Raw genomic sequence first — 16,126 nt, 5'->3', positions numbered from 1 at the left:
GCGGCAGACAGGCACCGCGGGTCACCGCCTTCCCTCGTCCACCTTCTCCTTCTCCCCCTGCCCTCAACCCTAAACCGTCACCCCCTGTGTCGTCCTCATCCTCTCTATACACCGTCAACTCCAGCTATCTCTCTCACTCTGACAGTTTCGCCGCTCCATCTATCTTTATCCTCGCCGGTGTTGTTGTTTCGCTTCTTTTCACGAGAACCGAGCACGAAGGGAGAAGAAAAAGAACGTGGCAAAGAAAGGCAGGAATAAAGAAAGAAAAAGGAAGGAAGGAAGGAAGAGAACGGTAAAACAGAGAAACTAAAGGGGGAAAGGAAAGAGAGCGTCGGTGTTTCCGGCCTCGTCTGTCCTTGCCTGGTAGAGTGGCACGGCCCTCTGACCGAGTCGTTCAAACGCGAAACATTCTCTCCCCTTTCTCCCTCGCGCAGCCCCTTTGTTATTAGTCCGCCGTGTACCACCCTAAATTCAGTCGCGCTGCAAACGGACAAATTTCGCGAGGACTACCAACGCTGCTACGCGGTGCGCGGTATGAAGCAAGGAGAGGGTTGGAGAGCGCCGTGGCCACGGAACGTCCAGGGGAAGGAAGGAGGGGCCATGGGGGCGACAGCGAGTCGTGGGGTCGCAGGCGGGAGGGTGGCGCGTGTCCTTCCCTCGGCTTTCTTATTTCTCCTTTCTCCCGTCGCCTCGCTGCGTTCCCGGTAATTTACCGGTGTCTTGGGGTGCGTTCGTTACGTAATTACGTGCCGCCTCGTCCGCTCGTAAATGGTTTATAAGGGAAAGTCGAGCGACGATCGCGAACGATCGGCTTGCACGTACGTATACACGTGTGTGTACGGCGAAACGAGAGTTCCTTTGAGGTTGATGCGTTGTAAAGTTTGTATAAATAGGGTTAATTAGGGAATTGGAATGATCCGAAAATGAGCAACTACCTAAAAGGGGATGATTAATGAGGAGGAGTTTTTTTTGGAAAAAATTGGAAATAAGGAAGAGAATGGAAGCGGATCGACGAATTTATCGCCCAGAAACGAGAAGCATTTTGTCGCTGTAAAATTCAAGATGTGGATGAAAAATGGTGGAAAGTTGGAGATAACGAGGGAAACTGTTTTAGTCAGTTGGTATTGGATCGTTTACTAAGTTTTGGCGATCGAAAGATTTACGATGTAGAAACAGTTATTACATGCCCTCTCGCATACACGTCCGCGATCAGTCTTGTTACGATTAACCCCCACTGTGATCATTATTTATCACAAAATTCTAATTATACGTACATGCATGTATGTACGGTTAAATCCGATCCCTAGTACGAAATAACGGCAGAATCGGGAACCTAAATTCCCAATACCAAATAAATCCACGTCCAATTTTACTGGGCGAAGAGGAAACAGGAAGAGGAAAAGGGTAGCTGTCGCATCGTGAAATCCACGCGTAGATACTCAAAGGGAAGGAAGAAAGGAAGCAAAAGACGAGAGCAATAAAACGCGAAGAAGGTGAACTACGGTATTCTACCTTCTTTTTTTCCTCCCTCCTTTTTTACATCCTCTGTCCTTTTCTCTTCTCTCTTTCCTCCCTTTCCGTTGGTTCCCTACCACGGTTGTGCTCGTTCGCCCGGCCCCGGCTCCGGCCCCGGCCCCGGCACACCGGTTCGTCGTCGTGGTCGCCTGCTACACGCGTTTCACGGCTGTGTTCGTCGTATAATTGCGCTCGCGGTGCATATTCGCGCGCGCGGCTCGCACGGACGAGCGAGTCTTTTTTTGTTCCCCCCTCGTGTCGGCTTTTGTGCAGCGAGAAAGCAGCAACGGTGCGGTGGCGACGGTGGCGGAGGTAACGGCGAGGGAAGGACAGGAAGACAGAAGGGAGTCGAGAAAGTAAATCGAGCGGATATATCGCGGCGTTAGACCGCCTCTCTCTTTCCTTCTCTCGCTCTTTCCCCCGCGAGCGCTACTATTTTCTTCGGCGAAGAACGCGAGAGCCTCACCGATTGATCGTTTTGCGAACGCCGCGCGCTGGTGCGCCTTGGCCGCCGCCACCGCTGTGATCCATTGTCGTCGACCGTGTTCTCAACTTCCGCTGTTCCACGACTGCCCTCTTCGTCCGCTCTTAAATTTTAGTCACCAGAGATTTTAGGACAAAATGTTCCTTAGTTTATTGTTTACTGGTTATGTTTTCACGATTCTCCATAGATCGCGAATAATCAAATTCGTTGAAAAATTTTGTTCACATTGCGGAAAATAAATTTCGATATTAGTATTTTTCGACATAGTATCAATGTAATATAAAATTGCGCAATATCGTGCAGTATTGGCGTACCACGTTCTTAATATCGAATAATCTATCAAATTAAAGTAAAATACTATTATTGATCTTCGTGGCTATTAATCGTTCGCGTTACAAATTAAACTACATAATTGATAAGTACATATTTTGCTCGAAGCTAGAAAGTATTCAACGACGTACAAATGGAAGCGTATATCTACATATTCATAATCCTTTAACAAACAATATTCCGTAATCCGCGGGCAAACTATCGATACATCGACCAGCATGTTGTTTTCGTGTAACTTTAAATTCATGCCACATGTATCATGTATCATCGCTGGTATACACAATCGCTTGCTCAATGTATAATAAAGATAGCAGCTGAAATAGAAAGTCCAGCGTGAAACGAACCTATCGATTGATTTTCCTATTTTCCCCGATAATAATGCGTTCGTCATCGATTCGCAAATTCTACTCGTCGGGATAAAAGCGAAGAACTGAAATGATATAAGAGGGGGAGGGGGAAGAGAGAAAAGTAAGAAAGAAAACGATATGCGAAATTGCTGGAACACTTTCATCATTAGCGGCGATAATTTTCCCATAGCCACGCGGATGGTAATTAAGCGTTGCGCCGCGGCCCGCCGTTCTTTTAATACCTCGACCATTACGAAATAATTTCAAGGGGATATATTGGCGCGTTAGGGTGCCTTTCTCCTCTCGTGGGAAGTCTCGGACCACGAGGCACGAAGGAATCGATCGATCGATTCCGTTGCCGGCTGCTATCCCGGATAATAGCAGCGGCGCGGCGCGGCGCGGCGCACCGTTCCACGGTCGACAAGCGAAAAGCGGAACAACCTAAATACCACGAAACGCGCCCAAGTATATATACGGCCCGGCAAAAATGCTCCCGCTTCATTGTCCCCCTGTCGTGCAACGGATCGCTGTGAAACACTGTCGATCGCACGCTCCACGATCGATGCATCGTACAAAATTTTTCACTACCAATTCCAGTCCGTCGATCACGCGATATTGTTCGAGTTACTTTTTACGGTCAAGTGAAATTTCAATGAATTAATTTCGTTAAATTTAACGGTAAATTTTTAATTATTAATCCATCGGTTGATCTTACTTTCTTATCGGGTACATCGAGTGTAAGAAATCCAAATTAATTTCACAAATTTGAAATACAAGTAAGAAATCGTATCGGAGATCTATGTAAGAACGATCTAAGTAGATGTAAATAATGTACAATAATCGAAGACCCAGAAAAACGCGAATCAAAATACGATCCCCTAGAATCATAATTTTATTCAGATTTTATCGACACTGACGAATCATTGACAATCGCAACAAATTCCGCGAGCAAATCCATGGAAACGCTCTATAACTCTGTGCGGACTATTAACTTCTTCGATCGAGTAACGCTCAACAGCTGTTACAGAATCGAGTCAGGGCTATTGTTTATCTCGTTACAAATACGTTAGATGCGCGAAGAAGCACCATTACCCACGGGACAATGAACGCGTACCTGCCTATGTGACCTATGTGTATCGGCGCAGCTTCGTCCTTACCGATGCCCTCTCTCTCTCTCTCTCACTCCATCGCTCTATCTCCTTCTCTCCTCTTCCCTCTTCCACCCCACTCCTTACGAGATTTCACTTCTTTGTTGTACCATCCTATTTCTCTCTCTCTCTCTCTCTGGCTCCCGCCATTCCAGTCATGTATTACCTAATGCGAGACGCTCGGTGAAACAAGTTTATCGTTCACCGCCGCGTGACATCCAACGGATTCCTGAATATGCTTCCGATCGACGGATTCGGCTATCGTAGAAATTTAAGCAACGATGAAACCGGTCGCTTGCATCCGTTTATTGCCACGTGTATTCCTAAACAAAGGGATAACAACCTTGATTCGATGCTGCGTGTAAATTATCTCTCAGCGAGGACAATCGATCGTTCGTATACAGAACCGAGGAGAAATCGAGTAATTTTTGTCGCTAGGATAAAAACTAATTTGTATGGAAAAGCGAAAGTTTCGATAGGAAAAATATTAGATACAATTATTTTAACTTGATCGGTGTAATTCCGATATCGAATAACGTATTTACTCTGTAATATACATGTTTCCTACTCATAACGATTATAATTGACTTTAATTAAAATTAAAATTCTTTCCAGTGACAATTTTTAGTTTTGGTATTAAATCAGTTTCTGACTAGGTGAATTTCGACTCGGTTAACAGGTTAGCACGTGAGCTATTATTAAAGGTAGAGAAAGGTGAGCGGAAGTACGGTGAATGATGCAAATTTAGAACGAACCAGATAGAATACATTAATACGTCCGATTCGTTTCAGTGCTGTTTCGCGACTGCCGGAATTCGGCGTTCCCCCTCCCATTCCACTTACTCGCCCGAAGGTGTCGCTAGGCAATGATTCCAACGCGACATATAAGCTATATATATATATACATACGTACATGTATACACTGACGACTTCGATTCGTTAAACTACGATCTGATATAAAGAAAGCACATTGCTCGTTGCCTTAATTCGAGGTATTAAAAGCGAATCGTGATATAACATACACGTACACGTTCGTAGTTTCTGGTCCGCAAGAAAATCGAATTTCGCGAGACCCGTCGCCATGTTGTCCTTCGAAGATTCCTTTGACTCACCCGATACGAATAGATCGATTGCGTGCTCGGCTCGCGGCGAGACCTTTTCCATCGTGTCGTGTACCGCGTCGATTTCTATCTGTCACGTCACGGACAAAGACAGACCGAGAGGACGACCAGCCGTCGAAAGTCCAAGACAGAGAAAGAAAAGGAAAAGAGAGACTCGCTATTTCGTCGGTGGAAAGAGAGAAAGAGAAAAAAAAAGAAAGAAAAGGGCGTCCACCGGCGTGGAGCGCGCATTCGGTCGTCGCAATAAATCCCATTTCCCAGGCCGGTGTACTGATTTCAGCCCTGCCGTGTCCGTCGAGAGTCCAGCTCGACTTCCGTTCCATCCTATGGACCCGTTGCCTCGGCACGAAAGCTAAAAATCGAGACCAGAGCTGCCTCTGGTCGAGAGAGTCCGTCCCGAAGCCTGGACCCTTTCTCGACGGCGCAAAAGAAGGAGAGCTGGTACTGCTTCGTGGCAAAAGGGTTCGAAAAAGGTCGAGAAGAAGGCAGACCGGGGTATAGAGAGGGAACGAGAAGAAGGGTGGCGGACGAGGTGGACGAGGAGGAGGATGAGGATGAAGGGGGCGAGAGGGACGAAGGAAAGAAAGATCCCCGCGGAACAGGGGCGAACCGGGATGTCGTGGAAGTACCGGCGAAGGGACAGGAAGAGGGCGAGGGGGGAACGGTTCGTCCGTGGACGAGAAGGCTCGATGCCGGATTTTTCCAGCAGGGCCACGGTAGAATGGATGTGGGTATAATGGAGGCGAGCACCGTGCCTTCGTTGCCCGATAAAAACTGCCGATGGAAAGAGGACGTCGACGAGGGGGACGGAGGCCGGATCAGCAGGGGGGAGGGAGAAAGAAGAGCAGCGACGCGAGTGGAAAGAGAGGGCTAGATAGAGATAGAGGTACACTGGTGAGAATGGGACGGAGAGAGAAAGCATCGGCGGCTGAGATCGTTGCGTTGGAAAGGCTCGACGCGAGACGAGGAGTTTCGATACGCGTTATCGAGCACGGTCGGTCGAATTAAAATTTCTTCTGGACGGTGGCGACGGTACGCCGTCCTCGAGCCGCTTCCTTTCTGCGCTCGAGAAACGAGAACGCCCACCGAGCGCGGCCACGACACCGCGCGTCTACCAAATTCACCGACCGAGACCCGCTCCACCAGCGTTGGCCAGTTCGCTTCTGTCAATTTAACAAGGGAATATTAGTCGAGGGGTTTATACTTGGTGTAAAGAAGGTCGAGAGAGGCGAGAGTAGATTCAAGTTTGGATAGGATTTTGAATGGAGTAACGATCGTTGAACGATCCAAGTACAGAAATACGAGAATGATTTAGATTATCGTATCGGTAATTGCACAGAGCGTACTGCATGGATCGAATTTGATCGAGAACAATCTATTCACCTATTGCGATAACTAATGACATAAAACTATTAGGTAAAACTAAAGATTAGCAACGAAAACTAGAAAAATAGGAAAACAGATCCGGGAGCGTGCGATCAAGGCACCGAGCTAATCTTCGATTCCGTTCGAATATCAGTCCGGTCTGTTAGGTTTAATTTCGTTAATCAGGACGCGTCTCGATCGAACGAGCTTCGTGAGTGGAGCCGAAAGGAGAAAGGCATTCTCCGTCGTCCGTGGCCGCTGCATCCGCGCCAAAACTCACGAAACGCCGCGGCTTGGCGGCGGTGGTGGTGGCGGTGGCGGCGGCGACAACGACGTCGACGACGACGACGACGACGACGACGACGACGACGACGACGACGACGACGACGACGACGACGACGACGACGACGACGACGACGACGACGACGACGACGACGACGACGACGACGACGACAACGACGACGACGACATGACGGTGGCGATGGGTAAAAGAGAAACGAGGGAGAAAGAGAGAGAAAGAAAGAATGGCAGAAGCAACCCGGCCTGCTGGTCTCGTATACATATAGCGCGGCGAGGTGAGAAACTAGACCGTGACGAATCACGGTCGGCGACTGCGCCGCTCTGACGTCACGTCGCGAAGGGCGAACCGTCGCAAGTGTTCGTGATTGGGCATCTTTTATCCTCGTCCTGCGGCCATGCCTCGCAATCGCCAACCGCCGCGATAGCGCAACGGGGACGGATCGAATTAATACGATTGCCACTTCCGAACACCGTGACTACCATAGCCCTCGAGTCGCTCCAATGGATCCACCAACCTCGCGACCTCCACGATCTCCATTTCTTTCGCGAATAGTTTGGGGTTAGGTTTGGTTCGAACTGGTATTCGAGCTCGTTCTACGTGATATAGTCCTGGTGTAGGGGGAGAAATATAGCAAGGACGTTAAAGGTCGTAATTTCACGAATAGTTCGAGGTTAGGTTAAACGAACTGCTACTGGCTTCTACGGTATATACAGTTACTCACGAAACTCTTTATACACTCGATAAAAAGGCTATTTTTATTAAAGTAAAATGCCGCTAAATTTCATCGTACGGTTAGCGAGTTCCGCGCACGTCTACCGAGGCTAAAAGTTTCTTCGAAGTACAACAGATTTATCACGTTTATTTCGTTATCGATATACTATTAATTATATAGTCCGAAAGATTTTGACGAGACGAATATCGATCGAACGTTTCAGGTGTATCTCGACAGAATGAACTTTACGATTCTTTTTATCGGCTATAAGAAGAAAGTACGAACTATTATACAGGTTGTTGGTTGTTATAGGCTAGACTATGCAACAAGTGCGAAATCTACCGTTATCTATATAGAAGAATTGAAAGAAATTAATTTTTCAGGGACCTGTGAATGATTCTGAAGGGGTCGTATCCTGATGGCGCGTTTGGGGTTAGTGACCCGTATAGCAGGTACGAATCATTGCCCGTCGATTACGTCATACAGAAGCGCCATATAACGCATTACACCAGGCTACCGTGGAAACCCGTCTAACCGTTCGACTTTAATCAAGAATACAAGCTACATAAGTCAATCTCCGTATCATCCCCATCGATATATTGCAACTATAAAGAAATCTCACTCCTACGGAAATACATTAACCTGTTGTCGCTTTATGAATTCTCCGCAGCAACTTGAATAAGCGTTAACTGTTCGTTGTTCCTGAAATCGAAGAACTCGTAACGTTGCCCCTTTCCGGAAGAGCAAACGTTTTAACTTTTTTAACCTTTTGAATAAGCCAACATATATAAATCCTTTCTCAAAATATAGATTCCATCCTGTCGCGAAGCCTCTCGGATAGACATCGTTATCGCAGAATCGAAATCTTAACGCGTAGCTTGATATTATATACAAATTGGTAATATAACAGATATTACGAAGCAAGGGGTTAGAAACAACATTAACGAAAGCGATGGTTAACGAAACAAAGACGAAAAAAGAAACAAGACTAAGAAGAGAGAAAACCTTCGATCTAAAAATACCTGCTAAAAATACGATCTATCTCTATAAAATAAAATAGTAACCCTAACCTACCTCGAATTTAATTGAACATTACACAATTATGAGTTTCCAATTCTATCGAGATGGCCAGTTAACGTAACAAAGAAGAAGACGTAATAAAGCTGAAAGCAGAGAATGAGCGTGCCTTCGATAATCCGCAACTGCGGTCTCCTCGCGATCTAAATCAGTAGAGGAACGTTTCTCTAGGAACGTTTGGCGCGGTGTCGAGCAAGAGCGTCGGGAGTCGGGAGTTCGATCCTAAAAGCGGTGGCGAGCGAGTGGGCTGGCAGGCGAGAGCGGGGTGCTTGGCCCTGGCAGCGAGATCGCGGCACAGAAACGCGTTCGCCTCGAAGGAACGCCGTCGCGTTCGTCGTATATACGGTCCGTATATATTCGCGTGTGTCGGTATGTGTTCGTGTGTCCACGGTAGTATATCGCTGTGCGCGATCCGCTCTCGCGCACACCACATCGCGATCCATCCGGCGATTTCGTCGTTTCGAGCTGCTTCCGGCGCTGATACGAGGATTTTCGAGGAGAAGCCGAGCCAAGCCTCGTACTCGTGTGTAATGCCGCTGCGAGTTGGTGTTGGCGCGGGCGCGCGCGCAATTACGTCAGCCGCGTAACGTCGTGCAAACCGATCGCGGCGCGCTTTTAGCGCGCGTGTTTCGTAAGCGCGAAAGATCGCAGCGTCACGCCACGGCCTTAGACGTTCGTTCACGTATCAGGCCGGCGAGCGTGTCCTTATACATAGAACGACAAAGGACGCGAGTTTCTCGCACGGCCGGTGTTCGAGGCCGATCAGGCTCGACCGATCGTAGCCCGCTTCTTAATTATCGATTCGTCCGTTGTAAAGAGCATAGAGTATAGACTATAGGGATACTGCGCAGCTAATTTCGTTGTTACTATTATTGTACGTATCGTTGCTATTATTATAGAACTTTTATTAAATTTCAAATGACAAGGTGTTTGGAGATAGTTAAAGAATAACGATAATAGACAAAGGCGGGGTACTGCCGAGGGCTGCTTTGCAACCTAACCTTGTGTTTATGTAAGTGGGGAATTTAGCGTTGTATAGCGTGTACGCTCGTTGAAGTAGTACATACAAATGTATGTAAATGTACGGTATGACAAATATTGGGGTGTCCGCGACGATGCCATGAATTTCGAGACTTTTGTTCCATCAAAGTTAAAGATAAATATGTCGCTGCAATTAGCCTATAGAACACTTCCTAACAATGATGTGTATCGATAATGTAAAAATAGCTGGAAATAAAGTAACCATAGCTACGCAACATTCTCTTCGTCGCTTTACTATATAACGATGCATATAAAAAAAAAGAATCATACAGTCACGTTGAAATGTGTTTATTCGATCTTCGATGATCGTATTTCGGAAAGATACGTACGATGATCGAAAATCCGACCATTTCAATGATGAAAGATTTTCATGTTTAACAACCTTAATTCCACGTTAATATTTTACGTTAATGTTCAGCGGTACGGAATTAGCCGCGTGCTTGTTCGGTTACTCAGCGCTTGCTTAAGTAGCTTACAGGCGGGTCGAATTTTAGTTGTACACAACGGACAACGGTTTTCGGATGAATCCTATGGTGAAAGGGCATTGAAAGGGTGAGAAAAGAATAGGGGTAACGTCCGTGAGATCCTTACTGTAAATCATGCCGTAAATTGGAAACTAGTAACGGGGTTGAGGTTCGAACCGGTATGGAGTCGAAGGAAGGATTCCAGAGAATGGTTCGCGACGTCGCGTCGCATCGCGTCGCGTCGGAAATGCGCCGATAAAGATAACCGTGCGCTATTAATGTCCTCCCGGTCTTAATTAACGTCAATTAATACGCTCAGACTGTATCTATTTGTCGGCCTCTAATAAAGCCTGTTACGGGCAATTTTAATCGACGTAATACAAGACCGGAGTTTTTCCTGGCTCTCGATGTCGAACCAAGAACAATCATCGCGGATGGAATCCTGTCCAGTTCTCTTTGTAGGAATCAGAATTTAGGTTTGAATTTGGATAAACAGTCGATTAATCGATTATCAGCTATTAATAATGGGAAATTATTAACGATGTACATAGCTTTTTTTAGTTAACAACTTTTTAAAGTACGACACCGGGTGCAAGAGCTTAGGAAAAATAAGAATGTAACTCCGAAATATTGTAGTTGGTTTGTAACTCATCGTGGATCTGTGCGTTTCACTCGCTTTTCGAGTCTATCTTCGAGTTCGCCAGTTCGAATCATCGAAACCGTGTTCCTAAGAAAGAACTTCACAGCCGCTTCGATGATTTCAAACGCGATCTATCCGATAAGATTCAAGAGAAAAAGGGGAAAAAAAAGTAACGTATCGATCAATGGAGATTATCCGCGGATACGATATTCCAGGTAGAAAATATGAGTAGACGCGTTAAAAATTTCATTCAATATATGGTGTGTCGTGGCGCGCCACCAATTACTAATTAGCAATTACGTAAAGCGAGCCGTTCCACCGCAAATTCAGTAGAGGCATCAGAGCCGCGCCGGCCCACCCTAAAGTCGGTCCTTGGTCATTAGACCCGGTGAGCGCATTAACCTCGAACCCATTCCTGGCCCATCGCCTCGTGCGCGTCGCCTCCATGCCCGTATATACCCGTACTAGAGGTTGAGCGCGCCTACGATATAGGTGGAGTAGGCTAGACAGCCGGCTCTGTCGGACGCATAACGAGCCACGACTTTACGGTAGTCTCCTTCGCCGTACGACTCGCTAATTCCTCGCTCGGACGCGGTTAGCGACGGGGCCTACCCCCTCCGATTGTACGCACGCACGCACTCAAACACGTACACGCACGTACACACGGATAAGCGGCCACGCACGGCTGGATGCACGCGTAATCGCGGATACGCTCCAACGTAGGCGAATTCAGGCGACACAGGCGACACAGGCACAGTCTGCGCGTTGTAAGGGCAGAGACGCACGGCTCGATTTGTTGCATGGATCGATCGTCGGACGGATCGTTCAGATGTAATAAAGTAACGACGGATTTAACGATAGGTGATATACGTATATAGCGTGAGCAACGAATCTATGTACCATTACAATGTACGTTCGACGTACTCGTACGTACGCATGTACGTAGTATATAGCAGTAGTGTATACATGGATATATTCGTCGCGGCGTGTCTCTTTCTCACGCGAGACTTGCCGCGGTCCACCGCGTGTGCACAGAGAAACGTGCACACACGCGCGATCGAACGACACGAGCGTGAGCGCGAGAGAGTGTGAAATAACGCGAGGTGATGGCAGAGGACAAAGGCTCCGCGCGACGCGGGTACTAGAGGCTAGGCAGGAACCAGAGCCGCGTGCTGAACGACCGAGAGACACGGGACCATGCGACCTACGGAGGGAAAAGGGGGGGTCAGGAGAAAGGGGAACACAGAGTCGAGGGGGCTTCTTCTCCCTCGCCGCCACTTCCAGGGAGATGGAGGGTGACCGAAGGGGGAAATCGGTAGAGGATGGGTCGAGAAACCGAAGGGGAGAGGAAGATAGAGCGAGAGGGAACAGAAACGGTACGAAACGGGCGGGGAAAAAGAGAGGATCCGAGGCGAACCAGGGGAAAAGAAAGGGACGGGGATAGAACGCGAACGCGAACCCGCGGGTTCTATGCCATTCGGTCGGTTCGGTGAGTCACGCATCGCGAGCTTCCTGCTGCCAGGCCTGTGCTTTCCCCCCTCGCGTCCCACCCTCCGAACCGCGCCACGCAGTGCCGCGCCTCACCGGTCCCCTCGGTTCGCGTCTCGCGCCACTGTTATCCTCTCCCCCTCCCCCCTCCCGTGCCCCTCTTCCTCCCGAACTTCCAGCCGATCCCTTTTGTCTGACGTTCGTCCGACCGACCGACCGACCGTTCGACCGTCACCCGCAGGGTTAAGGGTCTTCTAAAGAGGATGGTTCTCCCGTCTCTCTCATTCTCGTCCCACCCTACCCCTGACGGTGTCTTCTTGTCAGCATCTCTGGCCGTTCTCTTTGTCTACCTATCTCCTCGCGCCGTCTGTCTGTCTCTGTCACTATCTTCCTCTCTCTCTCTCTCCCTAGCTTCCAACACCGTGTGCGCGCCGCTGGTAGGTGGGTCGTCGATGATGGTGGTTGGTTGCTTGCTCGCCACTGAAAGATCCGAAACTAGACTCTTCGCGTTTCAAAAGAACGTCGCGTATTTTCGGCGGATTGAAAACGCGCCGGTGTGTGCGACGCTGGGCATCTGCTGCCTTCGGAACGGGAAAGAAACCGGAGCACGGACGAACGAACGGACGAACGAACGAACGAGCGAACGAACGAACGAAAGAGCGAAGAGACGAACGAACGAAAGAGCGAAGGGACGAAAGAACGAAAGAGCGAACGGACGAACGGATGAACGAACGGACGAACGAACGGACGAACGAACGGACGAACGAACGGACGAACGAAAGGACGAACGAACGGACGAACGAAAGGACGAAAGAACGGACGAACGAACAGACGATGGTATATAACCCCGGCGGCTTTACGGTGGGTGAAACGCTTTAAACGCGGCGACACGAACGTCAAGACCCGCTCTCTGGAAATCTATAGCGCCATCGCATCGATCGTTCCGCGAACTAGTTTTCCTTTAAGCGCGACTAACGTCGCGTCCGGCGTAATCAACCATGGGGATGGGGGCTAATTGCATGAAAATGAACCTTCTATACGGAGCGCGCTTTATACGTATATTCTTGGACGGAACGTTTACAGCTGTGTTCGCGTGGCGTACGTGGATTACGGCTATCGTGGTTTTACGAACGCGAATCGAAACCCTTTTCCCTTGGCCGTATCGTCGTTGAAAAAGTTGGTCGGCCATGTCCCTATTTATCATCGGCCGCGGCGACGCCTCCCGTACACCGATGCGTTCCGCCGGCCTCTCGAATGTATAATGAGCACTGGGTGGCTCGAATTCGATAAGAGTCGGTTAGGCGGTGCTTCGGAATGACGTATCACCGCGTGAGATTAATAGTAGCCGTGTATACGCACACAACCGTGGCAGCACGCGACCGCGCGCAGTCGCTGACCGACACAGCTCTGCTTCGCCAAGCCAAGCGAATTCTTCCACGCGAATCTCTAGCCAAGCCGCGCACCGTCTTCCTTTCGTCGAACGCATAATCGATGCGAAATCTCTTACTTCTGACATTTACGCGGACCAAGTTTCACGCGTCTTCGGACGCGTTACGAAACGTCACGAGCTTGGTCGAGTTTCGAGACGTATACACGTATACACGGGTGTACGTATACGTTCGTGGAAACGACATACGCTACCGATCCGCGTTCGACGAACGTTCGACCCAAAGAAATTCCATGAATGTCGTCGATCTTTTTTTATCTGAAGGATAAAGAGGATAGAAACACGAGGTGTCCGGACACGAGAATCGGTATTATTGACAAATATGTTTTTTCTCAACGCTGTCGAACACCTCGTCGAACTTCTCCCCCTGCAATAATCGCAAATATCCCCTGTCTCTAAGTGAGCAGTCCGTAATACGCGAGATTTTTTGTGCCGCTTAGTCACTGCGTGCCGCGACCGATGACGGTTACGTTCGAGCGACAGCCAAGTTCGTGTGCGTACGTGTCGGTGCGTGTGCGCGAGATGCGCGCACACAGTGGCGCACGACCATGCGTTTGTCGGCGAAACTCCGCGTGGTAAACGCGGTTCTTTGTGGAGGTGACGTGGCAAGAGCAGCCTGCGCGTCGATATATCCTGCGCCAAGGTCTATCAATTGCAAATGAAAAACCCGCGAGCCCGACTTCTCCTCCAGTTTTATTTATACCTACGCATATACGTATGTATGTATACTTACATATGTAGCGCCGGTTACCTGGATATCGGTAAGGGTACAGGGAGGAACAACGATCGGACGTAAATGTCTCCCGCGATTCGTATCTGCACGCGTAGCGGGTGCGTCGCAATATCACCGCGAGATAACCACGTATATACATATGTATACATATATAGTTAAGGCTAACGACGATTCGTGCGGCGAAAATTTGTTCAGGCACGTCGCATAGTGTGGTCCGAGAGGATCACAAGGCAGATAAGACGAAAAATCTTATCGGAAGTCGGCCGAGCGGACGCGATAACGAGAGACGATAGAAAAAAAGGGAAAACACGTTGAAAGGAAGGAAGACAGAAGTAGCGAACGTAACAAAGAAATTGTCGGCGAGATCGGGAGAACCGGGTGTATCCGGTCAAACCGGGCAGCTTCGTTCGGAGAACGTAGATTCTCGTCGCGTCGTCTGGCCGCGATAGGACGAGCATCGAGAGCGGTCGAACGTCGTTCGGACGCGAACGAGCTGGCCGCGAGCGACATATCCGGAGCGTGCGAGGCAAAGGAAAACATCGCGAGCCACACTTGTACCGATATATATATATATATATATATATATGAACGTATATATATATATATATATAAACGTAGACGGGGATTATGTATGTACCTACATAGGAAAGTTAGCTTGACAATCAACGAAGGTTAGTCTTCGGTGCGCGTGCGTGAGAGCGACGCGATGTAGCTTTTACGGGCCCCTCGGGCCTCGGGCCTCGGGCCACACGATTGTCGATCGTCGTGGCATGCGGGTCCCGCGAGGAAAGTACGAGAGGTGGAAGTGTCGCACGCAGTGGCGACCAGCTGCTCTCGTCACGATGTGCCATAGGGCGTCGTCGTCGCTCGCTCGTTTGTTCATTCGTCCGTTCGTTCGTGTCGCGCCTCTTTCCTTTCTTTCTCTCCTATCTTCTCTACACTATTCTCTTCTCTTCTCTTCGTTCTCATCCTTCCTTTTTTTCCCCTTTTTCCTATATCCTTTCTGGACGTTCTCGTTTCCCCTAACGCCGCGTGCTGTGCGTGCGTGCGTACGTGCGTGCGTGCGTGCGCGAACCAAAGTTCGCACAAAGGGGATACGGGTATATAACGCGAACAGAGACCCTCCGTGCGGTGGCCAACACACAACTACGCGGCAACGTCGCGTCGCGCCACGACCGCTTTCGTGGTGTACGTTATCGCCGCAGTCGCTTCACGAGAGATCCCGTGTATGCACATACACCAATACATACGTAGAAATACATGTACGTACAGAAAACGCACCGTACATACTAGCACATATCCTAATACACATTGGTGAATATGTCCGTGTACACGTACGGATATATAGGTGTATGTACCTGGGCCTGCCCGTCGATCCCTCGGGGTTCGCTTCTCCTCGCACGTACACGCGAAGCCGAGGCAACGGCAGAACGGCGAACGTGCGAGCGAGCGAGTGAGCGAGCGAGCGAGCGGACGAGCGGACGAACGAGCCAGCCAGCCGCGGTGGCGAGGCACGGATGCGCCCTGCTTACGTATACACCGGTCCTTCTCTTCGTCTCGCTTCTACCAACCGGTCCCTCTTTTTCCCACGACCGAGGTCTGGCAATATAAGCCGAGTAATATTACCGCGGGAAGAGCGGTAAGGTAACAGAGAGCCGCTGCTACGGACCGTTCCTTTCGAGAATTTACGAGCACCACGGTCCGGGTGCCCGGAGTCCGACCCTCCCTCTCTCTTACTTGCTCTCTTACTCGCTCTCCTTCGCTCTCCCTCGCTCGTCTCTCGCGTGTATACCGTAGCTGTGAAACGGCACCGCACGGACCGTCAGCGTTTCCGTGCTATGCTTGGAACTCGTGCTCGCTATGCGCTGCGAATCTATGCTTCCATGCGGTACGCGTTCACGATTGCCAGACGAT

The 16,126-nt window shown here is 49.2% G+C and overlaps 1 protein-coding gene across 12 annotated transcripts in view; it reads right to left on the bottom strand.

The window, feature by feature from the left end:
* The window catches only part of LOC122567997 (dynein regulatory complex subunit 7-like), an 84,687-nt gene that overhangs the window by 49,997 nt on the left and 18,564 nt on the right, over positions 1 to 16,126 (bottom strand). For 2 of the 12 annotated variants that reach the window (XM_043727233.1, XM_043727245.1), the window contains exons 1-3: positions 8,397 to 8,621; positions 3,791 to 4,147; positions 1,982 to 2,102 (exon numbers count right to left, since the gene is read on the bottom strand). The exons of 3 other annotated variants lie outside the window; for them this stretch is intronic. The gene's annotated coding sequence lies outside the window, so the exon portion shown is untranslated. Of the gene's footprint in view, positions 1 to 1,981; positions 2,103 to 3,790; positions 4,148 to 8,396; positions 8,622 to 16,126 lie in introns of those variants that run through there. 7 more of the 12 variants (XM_043727236.1, XM_043727238.1, XM_043727235.1 and 4 more) reach the window with 5 other exon arrangements.

Source organism: Bombus pyrosoma, linkage group LG5 (genome assembly GCF_014825855.1).
Source record: "Bombus pyrosoma isolate SC7728 linkage group LG5, ASM1482585v1, whole genome shotgun sequence".
Taxonomy (NCBI): Eukaryota; Metazoa; Arthropoda; class Insecta; order Hymenoptera; family Apidae; genus Bombus; species Bombus pyrosoma.
The sequence above is the reverse complement of the archived record's forward strand: the minus strand, read 5'-3'. Positions and strand labels throughout refer to the sequence as shown.